Raw genomic sequence first — 13,182 nt, 5'->3', positions numbered from 1 at the left:
AGAAAGAAAGAGATCAGCAGTTAGTATTTAAATTGACTCCTTTCTGAGTACTTGCTAACATTTTCTAGTAAGGGAAATAAATGGGGAATGGAAAGATAAAGTAAATTGGTCATGTGTCACGTAGCAAATTGTGGCCCAGCTGCAATTCAAAGCCAGGAGAATTGGTTTCAAATGCTTCTTCTCATGAGTCCCTACCTATACCAGCAGCTCTCAAAGTGGTCTCAAGTATCTTAACATTCTTTGGCCTCAGGATCTCAGAGAATATAATGGCTTTCATGATGAAAAAAATCCTCAACTAACTAAGACTAAAAAGGGGACTACCCTAACGTGGTAAACAGCAGTTCTGAACAAGACATGCCCTGAAGCCGCGACCATTAGATGGGAGGGTGGTCTGCCTAGGATAGCTGTGGGCTGAGTCAGCTGATCTGGCTGAATGGGCGGAGTGTTCTCTTTCTCCCTCACTCCCCCATGCATGTCCTTCCTACAGCTATGCACTGAGAGCATGGCCGTCCCTGCAGGGAAGAGCTACCCCATGGGCAAGGATATGGAAGCATAGCAATGATAAAATGATAAGCCGTCCCTCAGCCCCTAATTTTTCATTTTCAGTTGAGGCTTTAGCATCCTTTTTAAGAATTATCTGCCAAATCCCAAACTGTGAAGATTTAACCTCATATTTATTATAATAGCTCAGTAGTTGTAATTCTTAGGCCTGTGTCACACACCCATTTTGTGTTAATTTTTGTCTACTGCATCTGCCTCCCAAGTGCTGGGATTAAAGACGTGCGCCACCACTGCCTGGCCTCACCGTCATTCTTTTATATGTAAATATCTATTTTTCTGAGCACCATTCATTGAAGCACCATTTTTCTCCCATTAAATCGACTTGGTACCTTTGTTGAAATTGACCACAGATGTTTGGGTTTATCTCTAGACTTTGATCTGCATGGTTTAATTCTTATACTTTTGTGGGTTTGAAATTAGGAAATATAAATCTTCCAATGTTAGTTCTATTTCTCAAAATTGTTTTGGCTAACAGGACCCCTTGCAATTCTTTTTCAACTTTTATTTTTTTACTTTCTTTAAAAAGGCCATTGTTTGCATGGGGCTTGTACACAGTCTGTGGAAAGTATGGGAAGAGCGGCCATCTTACCAACATCAAGTCTTCCAATCCATGAACCTAGAATGTCTTTCCATTTAACTTAGATATTATTTTGTTTTAGCGGTGTTTTATAGTGTTCAGTGTATTAACCTCGTAATTTGGGCTAGGGCAATAGTTCAGTCAGTAAAATGTTAGCCTTAAAAGCAGAGGACCTAAATTGAGTTCCCAGTATCTGTTTAAAAAGCTGGATATGGGGATGCATAATTATAATACTACCAGTGGGGAGGTACAGACAGGCAGATCCTTGGGGTTTGATGGTCAGTCAGCCTATCTACTGGACAAGCTCCAGATCAATTAGAAACACCGTGGTGGTTTGAATACGATGACCCCCATAGACCCATAGATTTTAATACTTGGTCACCAAAGTGTCACTATTAGGAGGTGTGGCTTTGTTGGAGTAGGCATGGCTTCATTGGAGGAAGCTTTAAGGTTTCAAATGGACAAGCCAGGTCCAGTGTCTCTTGCTCTCTTCCTGCTGCCTGCTGATCTGGGTGTAGACCTCTCTCTCAGCTACTACTCCAGCACCAAGTCTAACAAGTGTGGTCATGTTTTCTGCCATGATGATAATGGACTAAACCTCTGAAAATGTAAACCAGCCCCAATTAAATGTTTTCCTTTGTAAGAGTTGCTGTGGTCATAGTGTCTCTTCATGGTAATGGAACACTGACTAAGATTGACACTGTTTGTTTTGGGTTTTGGTTTTGTTTTCTCTAAAACTATAGATGGTACCAGAGGAACCATGTTTGTCTTCTGACCTCCACATGCAAGTGCCCACATGTTCGCATGCACCTGCACTCACATGAATATACACACTCATACATACGTACACAACAAAACTTGTACATCCTTCACCAATCTTATTCCTAAGTATTCTTTTTGTTGCTATTACAAATGGAATTTTTAAAAACTATATTTGAATAGTTCATTGCTCATGTAAAAATACAACAGATTTTTAGGAGTTGATCTCACATCTGCCACACAGCCAAATTAAGCAACGGTGTTGTTGTTGTTGTTTTCTGGTTTTTTTATTTTTTTATTTTTTTGTTTTTGTTTGTTTGGTTTTTGGTTTTTTTGAGACAGGGTTTCTCTGTGTTGTTTTGGAGCCTGTCCTGGATCTTGCTCTGCAGACCAGGCTGGCCTCGAACTCACAGAGATCCACCTGCCTCTGCCTCCCGAGTGCTGGGATTAAAGGTATGCGCCGCCACTGCCCGGCAGCAATGGTTTTTGAGTGTGTATTCTTTGATACTTTCTATATATAGGATCAGATAATCTGTGAATACAAAGTTTTATTTCCTACTTTCCATTTTAGATGCTTGTGTTTGTTGATTTTCTTTTGTTTTTCCTGATTGCTCTGTCTGAGAGTCCTAGATCAGTGTTAACTAGGGAAGATGAGAATCAGTATCATGTTCCTGATCCTGAGAGCAGCTTGGAGGGTCTGGAAGGGGCACACATCTAAGAACCCAGATGTAGAACTCTCAGCTCATGCATGCTGCCATGTCCCACCATGATGATGATGGACTAACCTCTGAAACTGTAAACCAGCCCCAGTTAAATGTTTTCAAGAGTTGCTATGGTCACGGTGTCTCTTCACAGCCATATGAATCCTAACAAAGATGGTGGTTAGGAGTATTTACTGTTTTTTCAGAGGACCAGGGTTTGGTTTCCATCACCCACAAGATGGCTTACAACTGTCTATAACTCCAGATCCAGGGTGATCCCACACCCTCTTCCGGCCTCTAAGGACACCAGGCATGTTTTATGGTACACATACATGCAGGTAAACATTCATATGCATAAAATTAAAAAAAATAAATCTTAAAAAAAAGAAAATAGGAAAATTGGACCAGTAGATCGAATCAAAATTTTAAGGTTCAAATGACACTCCATGAACGTAAGAGGATAACAAAAATAATGGAAACCGTATTTGCAGACCACACATTCACTAAAGCTCCAGTAGTCAGGGCATATGAAGAATACTTACAACTCAAACACAAAAGACAACCCAATTTTAAAATGGCCAAGAAGCACTTGGAATTAACAATGAGGTAAGTACATTAATGACTGGGGAAATACAACCAAACCCACCAATGAGATGCCATTTTACAACCACTAAGATCTTGGGTCTGATATAGGAGTTATGCATCTCAACATACTCCACAGCACAGAAGATGACTGCCATCTTGTCCTGAGACTCAGAAGCTGCACTCAGATGCTGAAGTGAGACATTTGTATGGCCATAGGGGAAAGTGGCTGAAACACTGTGAGTCACTGTTCTAGAAGCATGATGTCAAGGAACGTCTTCTCCACCCTCTCTCTCTGTACCTGGTACATAACTCCAAAGAAATGGCTGCTTTTCAGGACTGCTTTCAGATAATTGGATGATGAATGGAACAAAAAGGAGAAAATATTAAAAATTTTTACTAATAATTAAAGGGTAGTGTGGGGCAGTAATGCTTAGAGCTTCCTCCTTAAATTCTAATCAGAAGTCTAGAAAAACTAGACTGTCATGGTAGCCATAAAAATTGGCAAAGCCAAGGGGAAAATAAACATGGAAGAGTGGTAAATGTACCAACACAATACTCAGAAACACTGAAGAATGGGATTTCCTTATTTATCTTAAAGCAAATTAGCAGGTCCCACCTACTAGATGAAATGGGGAAATGTGTTTTAGTTTGTTTCAGTTACTTGTCAGGAGGACAACCAGTCCTTACAAAGCCCATCATCCACTGAGTGACGTGAGGATCTTAGATTCTTCTTTGCTGCCCAGCCTATCTGTAAAATGTATAATCTGGGGAAGGACCATGTGTCCTCAGGATACTGCTGAGATACTCAGCTACCTTGTCCTTGTCCTGGACCTGGGATATGTGTGGGCTGGTGATGGTTGACATACTGGCCCTGGCGCTCTGGTATCTACAGCTGACCTTAGAAGTCGTGCTAACCTGCAGCCTAGTTTTGTTTCTCTTGGTCAGAGGTGAGGGCTGCTCTCCAGCTGGCTCAACCTCAGCTTAGCATTGATTGACCCATTGAGCTCCACTGACACATTGTCCACCAGGCAAGGAGGTCCCTTTGCCCCACCCAGCAGGTCTGGGGAAGTCTAGTTTCTCTTCACTGTAATCCCAGGAGCTGAAAGAGGCTCAAGAGTGATCACCAGCATCTCCCCCCTGACCACTGAACTTCCTCCAAACGACCTTGATGAGGAGGCTGAATCTCCACCTTTTCACTCTGCGGGAGGATAAATCTATCTTAAAGAAGAAACATTAAGCTGGGTAGAGGTAGTGCATGCCTTTAATCCCAGCACTCAGGAGGCAGAGGCAGGTGGATCTCCGAGTTCTAGTGAAAATTGTGGGAGGCTGGGGCTGGCTCAAGAGCTGGATGAAGGACAAGTTTGGGCTCTTCTCTCCTTGACCTTTGCCCTCCCTGGCTCAAATTGGAGTCCCAGGAGTAAGTGCAGTCTTAAGTGTAGAGGATATGATTTCACATGCTTATTGGTTTCTATGGCATGCCTGAGTGTTTCTGCCTTTGGCTCTTTGGTTTTAGCTTCTATTTATACCCTCTGTGCTCATCCCTTCAAAGAGCGGGTAGCCCAACAGCAGCTCCTGTTTCGTGCACTCCCCGAAACACACAAATTCCAAGGACCTAATCGTTCATGCTTCCAGATCTCTTCTCTTCTTTGGCACTAAGAGATCCAAAATAGATCTTGTCCTCCTCCTTTTGTCCGGCTGCCTTTTCTAGAGTTTTCCTAGTGCCTTTTTGCCAGTAAGTCTTTTTCTTCTGGGGCCTCACGTTATTTCCAATTATAAACTAGCACGCATGGTAGCATATGTTATCTTCCCTAGGCTGGGTTCCAGAAAGCACTGACGAGCAGAGAAAGAAAGACTCAGTAAGAAAGCCGCATTTAGCTGAGGACATGGCAAATTGCTGTAGCTGCTGTAATATTTAAAGAAACACAGAAAAGGGGAGTTTGATTTTGAGCTGAGCTTGTGGGCTTCCAACTCTTGATTCATTGGAAGCTTCGTGGGACAAGTAATGCTCTAATCACGTAATCTCACCTCTGGTCCTCAGTGGGTGCCGGAGTGAATTAAACGACATCTCTTCAGATTCCAGGTAATACCTGACAGCATTGCAGGGGCTCAGGGAAATAAATGGTGGTGTATGGCAGCCATGCCTGCCGTCCTTCCTGGAGCTCACCCGGGAGCTGTCTCCTCTCAGTGTTTTTCCTTATGAAATCCAACCTCTTTCTTCTTCCTCAATTAATTATCATGAGGAAAATCACCCATAAGCGTATCACTCTGTAAGATAGAATAGCAGTGCTTATATGCTTTCCTATATATATTGTGCACATAATTTTACAAAGCCTTAGGCATTTCCAACAAAATGCTGTACTCTGAGCCCAGAGGACAACAGTGTGCTGGGTACCTCGCTGAGCACCCTGTTCTTTTTTTTTTTTTTTTTTTTTTTTTGGTCAGTGTTAAGGGCTGAGAACACTTTCTCCCAGCAATCACTCTTTCCAACAGATAATATTTAGTCCATCACATGGCTGACTGTACAGGAGTTGTCCTCGTTAGCTTCCACTGTCATTTTGGCAAATCCAGTCACTTGGGGAAAAGGAACCTGAATTAAGGAATTGCCTAGATCAGAGTGTCTTGTGGGCAGGTCTCTGGAGAACTTTCTTGATTAATGATTGGTGTGGGAGGGCCCATCCCAGTGTGGGCAGTGCCACCCAGAGAATAGAAGAAGGGAAAGCAAGCTAGTAAGCACAGTCTCTCCTCGGTCTCTGCTTCAGTTCCTGCCTCAGGCTCCTGCCTCTAGTTCTTGCCCCGACTTCCCTCAGTGATGGACTGTGATCTGTAGGACAAACTAAACCCTCTCCTCCCCAAGATGCCTCTGGTCAGTGTTTTAGCACAGCAACAGAGACCAGCCTAGAACAACAGTCAAGTATCTGTCTAGGTTATTTCCATTTTAAAAATCATCCTGACCCTTTTATATCCTTGTTGTTTTAAAATCTACACCCAGCTCTCTTTCCTAAAGACAGGATTTCTTAAGAAGCTCATTGGCTTTAAACTGTGGATAACAGTGAATGCACTGGAATAATTCAGAAGTATATTTCCACAGTTTAAAGGCTGGTCTCTGTTGCTGTGCTAAAACACAGACCAGAGGCATCTTGGGGAGGAGAGGGTTTAGTTCGTCCTACAGATCACAGTCCATCACTGAGGGAAGTCGGGACAAGAACTAGAGGCAGGAGCCTGAGGCAGGAACTGAAGCAGAGACCGTGGAGAGACTGTGCTTATTAGCTTGCTTTCCCTTCTTCTGTTCTCTGGGTGGCACCGCCCACACTGGAAGGGGAGATTGAGCTAGGGATATAGCTCATTGGTAGAGTACTTTTCTAATATGTACAAGGCCATGGGTTTGAGTTCCAGAACAAAAGAGGGGGATGGGCATTTGTCTTATTGATTTACAAAGTTTTTTTATATATTACAATACAACATCATTGTCATAAATCATATAAACTCAATATTCCTTTTTTCTACTTTTAATTTTATTATGCATTATTTCTGGGTAGATAGAATTTAACAACATTATGTAGTCTAACATGCTTGTATTTTTTTTTATTTTATGGGTATTCATTTTGATGTACTGTTTAGAAAGCATTTCCTACCTTAAAAGCAGTCATTTCCACTTACTTGAATTTGACTCTGGTTCCTTTATAGTTTCTTCTTGGCATTGTTCCTCCTTGCTTTTCCTTTTTATTATTACGTTATGTTTTATTGAGGCAAGATCCCTCTATATGGCTCAGACTGGCTTTGAATTCACTATGCATCCCAGGCTGGTATCAAACTTATAATTTACCTCTCTCAGCCACCTGAGTACAGAGATTACATACACGAATCAACACACCCAGATTTCCATCATATTTGAAAATATATAGACTACTATTTCAAATATATAGGAAGAGAAATATAATCTAACTCATGTGAGTTAAGAAATTTTAGCTGGGTGGTGGTGGCGCACGCCTGTAATCCCAGCACTCGGAAGGCAGAGGCAGGAGGATCTCTGTGAGTTCGAGGCCAGCCTGGTCTACAGAGCTAGTCCAGGACAGGCTCCAAAGCTACAGAGAAATCCTGTCTTGAAAAACCAAAAAAAAAAAAAAAAAAAAAAAGAAATTTTATAAAGTACCTTTACTAATGAATTCCATGCTTTTCCTACTAATATGAAATGTTTTCTTGTCTGTCTATTATAATAGAGTTTCTGGGCTCCTTAGTCTCTACAAGTATAGCAGACCGCTACTTATCAGCCATATATAATAGATATACTTGTCAAGCACATACATGTCACCAGACTCTTCTACATGCTTTCTACATCTCTCTTCATTATTGCATCTCCACAGGGAAGCCTTGTCTTCAAACTCATGAAGCCAAAGCTCAGGACAGTTCCCTGGAGCAGGGACCAGCAACATCTCCACACAAGCCTGTGTTTTTGTAAACTTTGAAAAATAAGATATTCACAGTCAGTTGGTTGACTGCTGCTTATGAAAAAGAAAATCTTCCATGGCAATTTCCCTGAGTCAGAGCATAATAAGAAGCTAAGTGGGGTGCACTCAGCTGGGTTTAGCAGGATACCATTGTGCTAGACAATGATATAAGAAAAGCTTCCAGGCAGCTTCCAACCGTCTATTGTGTGGATCAAGCCCACAGCACAACAGAAGGACATGGCCCAGGCCTGGCCAGAACTTTTCTATAGCTGAGAATCAGTCCAAGAACATGTAAGTAGTAGAGGAAAAATAAAGTTAAAAATTTGTAGCACTTAGGGGCTGGAGACATGGCTCAGAGATTAAGAGCACTGGCTGCTCTTCCTGAAGTCTTGAGTTCAATTCCCAGCAACCACATGGTGGCTCACAACCATCTGTAATGAGATGTCCTCTTCTGGCCTGCAGACAGAACACTGTATACATAAGAAACACATCTAAAAAAACTTTTTTGGTAGCACTTGAAGCTGATCAGTCTACTGATTTCTTCCAATCCATCAAAGCCCAATTTATAAGAAAACTTTGTTCTCAGTTACAGCTGATCAAGATGAGGTCTCCTGTCAAGACTATTCTTCGTAAGTCACTGATTTCAATGAGCTAGTCATATCCTTTTTGTGAAATCACCCAGGATACATTTATCAGCATCCCTGTGTTTATAAAACACACACCTGTACTATATAAAGGTCTGTTATAGCTCCCACAGAGAAGCACCAATCTTCCCTGGATTTTAGAACACCCTACAAAATCGACTGTCTCCATTAACAACTGTGAAAGCTGACGACATTCACTCAAGAACCAATAATAAGTCTTCTGATCATTTTAGGAGATAAGCTACCTGCTTTCCCTCTAGAAAACATTTTCTTATATGAAGAGTCGAAACCACAGGAGCAAAGCATTGCAGAAGTGTTTTGGGGCTTCATTCTTCCTCTCTCAAGTGTGCCAGAAAGTTTGAAAGACTTGTGTAACAAAGGCTGCACATGCCAGTTTTCGGCTTAGCTTTGCATTATTTTTTTCTTAAAAGTTCTTCATAAACTATGCATCTATGATATAGTAATTTTAGAGATGAGAACATGAAATAAGGAGCCGCCAAGGCTAATGTGCTGTCACTAGATTGGGAACTACTGACCTGGACTGTCTGTAAATCACCATGCCCTACTATATTGCATCTTATCTCAGCTTTGATAGCTCTGAAGACATTTGATTTTTACTGTGTGTGTGTATGGGTTTTGTCTGCCATCTCCCATATATGTCTGTGTACCACTTGCATGCCTGGTGCCCTCGGAGGCCAGAATAGAAAGTCAAATTCTGAAAACTGAAGTTACATATAGTTGTGAGCTGCCATGTGAGAACTAGGAATCGAACCTGGATCCTCTGGAAAAGCAGCCAGCACTCTTAACCACTGAGCCATCTTTCTAGCCCAATCTGGGGCATATTTATCTTCCTTTTTAAATAACTGAATAATACAACTTGAAGAACTTTCCATACCAGCACACACAATACTCCACAGGAGGCTGGGTGATCAGCACGGCCAGCAGAGTAACAATCCTCGGGGGGGCAAGAAAGCAGTCAGGTTCCACATGACTAAGTAGCCAGTGTTGGTTCAAACTTTGGGAGTCTGACCCCGAGTAGTTTAGTTTATTTAGGCATGTTTTTAGGCATATTTAAGCACAGCATAATCTGGCGAAGACTTTCCTGGTGATAATTAACTCAGTCCTGTGTGCACAACAAAGCAGATACAAATCTCCTTGACAAACAAAGTAAGCTAAATAAAGATGGGACATGACCCGTCAAAACTCTGTAAAGTACACGTGACAACTTCCATAAGGATGGGTTCCACTGGCTGAGAATAACAAGCTTATGATCAGGGGCTGTGGAGGTCCAGTGTGGTTCCGGACCACACAGAGAGCACACAGGTCACCAGGCGATAACCACTTCGGCTCCCAGCCTTCTGGGCAATAACAGGTTGTGCATTCCTTCCTTTGAAGGAACACCCCTGTGTGTTTAACATGTTGGATTCTCTAGTGTTTATCTGTGAACACAAAGATCTCCATGTCTCCTACAATACTCGTTTTTGAAATGACTATGGTTTTAGACTGAGTAAACCATAATTTAAGCAGTTCTCTCTTGGTGAGTATTACATGAATTCTGTCCTCAGAACTCAGAACCTCTGGCTTTCAAGGTAAGCACTTTACTGACTGAGCCATCTTCTTAACAAAATTACATAATTTTCCTAATTTTGCTTGGTATTATTCACTGTTAGCACACAGAAGTGTAACTGATTTTTCCATAGCTCTTATATCTTGTAATCTTGAACTTGTTATATATTTTGTGTAAGAGCGTCTGTAGTCCCTCCCTGCTGCCCTCTCTCTCTCTCTCTCCCTTTCTTTGTTGTGTTGAGAGGTATAGGTGTGCAGCCCATACTGGCCTGGAGCTTACTGTGCTATGTAGTTCATGCTGGCCTTGACCTGACAATCATGCTACCTCAGACTGTTAAGTTACAGCATGTACTACCACGCCCAGCTGGTCTTCAGGACTTTTCTACATGTAAAACAAGTGTAGAGAGTTTCCTCTTGACTAATTGGCCTGGCCAAATCTCTAGTACAATGTTGTAATCATGTGGTAAAAAGCAGATGACATCCTTGTCTTATCCCTGATCTTAGGGGGATTTTTTTTAAATATGAAGTTAACTAAGAATGGTTTTATGCCCTTTGTTAGAGTGAGTGTGTCTTAGAGTTTTCCGTCGCTGTGAAGAGACACCATGAGCATGGCTTTTTATAAAGGAAAACATTTAATTGAGGGAGTTGGCTTACAGTTTCAGAGGATCAGTTCGTTCTTATCACGGCAGGGAGCATGGTGGCATGCTGCTGGAGATGAGCGTCCTACATCTTGCAGGCAACAGGAAGCTGACTGATAGTCACACTGAGGGAAGCTTGAACAAAGGAGACCTCAAATTCCACACTCACAGTGACACACTTCCTCCAACAAGGCCACACCCACTCCAACAAAGCCACACCTCCTAATAGTGCCACTCCCTTTGGGGACCATCTTCTTTTAAACCACCACAGTGAAGTTGCCTTTTCTGTTCTAGTTTAATATTTCTATAATAATAAAATAATATCTCAAAATATTATTTTATAATATAATATAAAATTTGTGGGAAGCCAGCTCCCACCTTTTAAAAGGGTTCCTATGAGGAGGAGAGAGGGATAAGAAACTTTTAGATAGAAAGATAGCAGAGAGGAGACAGACAGAAACATAGGATAGCTTTGAGAGGACCTGGAATAAAAGCCGCCAGCCTCTTCTGCTGCTTCAAAAGGGCTTTTTATAACAATGCCCAGGGGCAGGACAAAAAAACCTCCCCCTTGCTAGATCAAAGTACACCGCACAGCCAAGTGCAGACTCTCCCACACACCTGGTAACCACACCCGTGGTCCAATCATCCCCTTATGCCACCCTGCTGGGTAAAGCAAGCTTAGATTCTCAGACCCTAAGTAAGTTCTCACTAGGAAACCTCTGTGGGTCTCTACAAAAATTTTTATTTTAAAATATATTTAATATATTTTATAATATAAATAATATAAAATGATAATATTTTATAATAATTAAAACATTGGGGGGGCTGGGAAGATGGCTCAGTGGTTAAGAGCACTGGTTGCTCTCCCAGAGGACCCGGGTTCAATTCCCAGCATCCACGTGGCAGCTCACAAGTGCTTGTAATCCAGTTCCAGGGGATCTGACACTTCACATAGACATACATGCAGGCAAAACACCAATGCACATAAAAATAATAAAACCTTAAAAAAAACATTGGGAACTGAGGGTGTAAATCAGTTGGTAGAGTATTTGTCTAGTATGCAAAAGGCCCTAGTTCAACCCCACAACTACAGGAAAAAAGGGGTGAGGGCGTGGTGGTACAGTTAGGAAGTTCAAGGTCACCCTCCACTACACAGCAAGTTCAAGTCCATCCTGGGCTTCATGAGTATGTCTCAAAAATGAGAGAGAGAGAGAAAGAGAGAGAGAGAGAGAGAGAGAGAGAGAGAGAGAAAGAGAGAGAGAGAGTATGTATACATATATATATATAGTGAGATGATATAACTTTTGTCTCTTATTCTACTTATATGTTATGTATTATACTAATGGCTTTATAAACTTTGCATTCCTAAAATTCCTCTTGATAATGGTATCTAATACTTAGAAAAACATTTACACACACACACACACACACACACACACACACACACGTTAGTTTTTTGAGACAGGGTTTCTCTTGTCGCCCTGACTGTTCTGAAACTCACGCTGTAGACCAGGCTGGCCTCAAACTCAGGGATTTACCTGCCTCCTGAGCTCTGGGACTAAAGGTATGCACCTGTGCTGCCGCTGCCAATGCTGCTGCCGCTGCTGCCACCACCACCACCACCAAGCAAAATTTATGTCCTTTTTGTTTATATGTATGTGTATGCCACATGTGTGTGGGTGTCCAAAGAAGACAGAAGAGGGCGTCCGTGCCCTGGAGCTGGAGTTAGAGGTTGTGAGCGGCCTGATGTGGGTGCTGAGAACCAAACTCTGGTCTTCCTGAGGAGCAGGAAGTGCCTTAACTACAGAGCCGTTTTTCCAGCCCCAGCATGCTCCTCTGGATATGTTAATAAATGCTCTTTGTTAGGTTTGTCATTGCTGTTGGGGATTTTCGCGCCCATATTCACCATGAGTATTGGTGGTTTTCCTTTCTTGGAATGTCCTGCCTGGTTTTGAGCTCTCTGCCATTCACTGTCACCAAGACATTCTCCAGTGTTTGCAGCTTCACAACCTGTTTCCTTAATTCCTTCTGCTTGGGAGACAAACAACAAATTAGAAAGCATCCTCAAGAGTAGAAGCTGACCTGGTGCTTCTTTCTCCTAAGGATTCTGTTCCCTCAAGTCTCAAGATCTCTGTATCCGTTCCTCTACAAGGCAGATGTGCTCTCATTGGTCACATTTTAGGCAAGTTCTTCTGAACCCCTTTTCATCTAGGCTTCAATAGAAGCCCCTGTTCTGCCTTTGGTCTGTCCAGCCCAGTCTTAGCAAGCATCCTTCTTACTCTAGCAAGAATCTCCCTAGCCTTCATGTGTCCTCTTCAGTTTCCATCTGTTGATTCTTCCACGTTGGTTTTTGGTCACAAATCCCTAGCTAGCTTTGCAGAATTCACAGCTGAGTCTGTTTTTCTTTTCTTTTTTCTTTTTTGTTTTGTTTTGTTTTGTTTTTTTGAGACAGGGTTTCTCTGTGTAGCATTGCACCTTTCCTGGAACTCACTTGGTAGCCCAGGCTGGCCTCAAACTCACAGAGATCCACCTGGCTCTGCCTCCCAAGTGCTGGGATTAAAGGCGTGCACCACCACCACCCAGCTGAGTCTGGTTTTTCAATGCCCCTTTGCAGCAATATTAATGAAAGTCTTCCTTGCTGTTTCATTAAGTATCAAAATAATCTCCCCTTTAGCAATGCCCTCACACTGTTCTTTTATATATATT

Source organism: Onychomys torridus, chromosome 1, assembly GCF_903995425.1.
Source record: "Onychomys torridus chromosome 1, mOncTor1.1, whole genome shotgun sequence".
Taxonomy (NCBI): domain Eukaryota; kingdom Metazoa; phylum Chordata; class Mammalia; order Rodentia; family Cricetidae; genus Onychomys; species Onychomys torridus.
This window is presented reverse-complemented; position numbering follows the sequence as displayed.